We start from the raw sequence: 2294 nt of genomic DNA on the forward strand, positions 1-2294 counted from the left end.
ATTTCGCCATACCTACAAGGAAAGTGGAGAGAAACTTTCAGCTTTCTTGTACCGCCTAGATAAACTTCTCCACAGAGCCTTGTTGAAGGGTGGGATTGAGTCAGCCGGTATAAATAGAGCCAGAATGGAGCAGCTGATTAAGGGGGCTCTGACCAATGATATGGTTGCTTTGCGAATGAGAATGACTCACACTCTGCATGATCCCCCTTCTTTCTCACAGTTGATGAAGGAAGTTCGAGAGGAAGAACACTGGGTAGCTGCACGAGAGAATGTTAAAGCTTCTGTTGCTAATGTTGCCTCTCCCCACGTGCCTGTGCCGCCTGAATTACAAAGCCTGAAGAAGGAGGTTAAAGAATTGTCTACTCAGGTGAGTCAACTGTTGAGCGTGGCCACTGTGACCCCTGACTCTGACCGTGCCCCACAGAAAATGCCCAGTCAGACAAAGGAAGCTATGAACCGAGACAGTGCCTACAAGCCCAAAACTTCCAAGTTAACTCTGCCTGCTATCTTCTGTTATAACTGTGGTGAAGATGGTCATAAGAAGTGGGAGTGCAAAGGACCTGAGGATTTTAGGAAGGTAAATCAGAAGCTGATGAAAATGCACCGCTTACAGGGAAACTTCAGTGGAGCTCAGTGACGGAACGGCACGGAGTTCCAGATAACCTACGTTCCACTCATGTTTCATTTCTGCTTGATGTTGGCCAGCCACAATTGCCTGTAGGTTTAGTAGGGCCTGTCTCTGAGGTGCCTGTTCAAATTTAAGGGATTTACGCAAAAGCTCTTCTTGATAGTGGCTCTCAGGTCACTCTATTGTATCGGAGTTTCTATGACACGTACCTGAAACACTTGCCTCTTCAACCTGTGGAAAATCTTGAGATCTGGGGTCTTAGCTCGCATAAATATCCGTATGATGGATACTTACCCCTCAGACTAGAATTTACTGAAAATGTGGCTGGTGTGCATCAGGTGGTTGACACTCTCGCAATCGTGTGTCCAGACCCTTTGAAAAGAGAGGGGATAGCCATTTTGGTTGGGACCAACACTAGCTTAGTGAGGAAGCTGCTTGAGTCTTGTCATGAACAGGCTGGAGAGAAGTTCCTGAACGTGTTGACTATGCATCCTGTAATACGAGAAGCATTTGAGTCTATTCAGCAGACAGACGTGTGTCAGGGTGATCCAAACAAACACGGAACAGTTTGGTTTGTGAAGAATTCCCCTGTTGTCTTGAAGCCAGGTCAGGTTATGCAACTCCCAGGTCTACCTAAATTACCCAGTCGGTTGACAGAATCTTTGTTGTTAGTAGATAAAGCGGAAGTTGATGATACCTTTACTGTTGACTTGCAAGTGAGACCTGAAGTTCATTCTGCATCCATTGTGTCCAGCCGACGGGTCATGGTGACTGTCAGGAACACGTCTACAAGAGAAGTATGGATAAAGCGAGGAACTCCTCTTGCTCATGTATTTCCTGTGACCATGGTGCCGCAACTTTCCTCCAACCGACAGTCAGAACAAAGTAACTTGTCACCTACATGTTTTGATTTTGGAGATTCTCCGATGCCGGAAGAAGCAAAACGGAGTTTGTGTGAGGAGATGATGCAGAGAAAAGAAGTGTTTTCCCTTCATGAGTGGGATGTGGGCTGTGCAAAAAGTACCATGCATGAGATTAGGCTGAATGATTCGCGTCCTTTCAGAGAAAGATCTAGACGTCTCGCCCCAGCTGATTGGGAGGATGTGAGGCAGCATCTACAAGAACTTAAGAGTGCTGGCATCATTTCAGAGTCCCGAAGCCCCTACGCTTCGCCTATTGTAGTGGTGCGAAAAAAGTCAGGGAAGGTCAGAAGGTGTGTGGACTATCGGACGCTCAACCAACGGACCATACCAGATCAATATACAGTACCCCGAATTGAAGATGCTCTTCACAGTCTTTCTGGGAGTAAGTGGTTTACTGTTTTAGATCTGAGAAGTGGATATTATCAAATACCAATGAGTGACCCCGACAAGGAAAAGACAGCATTCATCTGCCCTTTGGGTTTTTATGAATTTGAGCGTATACCCCAGGGTATCTGTGGAGCACCTGCCAGTTTCCAGAGGGTCATGGAGAGAACAGTAGGAGACATGAACTTCTTGGAGGTGCTTGTGTACTTAGATGACCTAATTGTTTTTGGGCGGACTCTTGAAGAGCACCAACAGCGGCTGTTGAAGGATCTGGATAGGTTGAGGGATGAAGGGCTGAAGATCTCCCTTGATAAGTGTCAATTCGGCAGGACATCTGTGAACTACGTGGGACATATCGT

The sequence above is a fragment of the Scardinius erythrophthalmus genome (assembly GCF_964197995.2).
Source record: "Scardinius erythrophthalmus genome assembly, chromosome: 2".
In the NCBI taxonomy this organism is placed as follows: Eukaryota; Metazoa; Chordata; class Actinopteri; order Cypriniformes; family Leuciscidae; genus Scardinius; species Scardinius erythrophthalmus.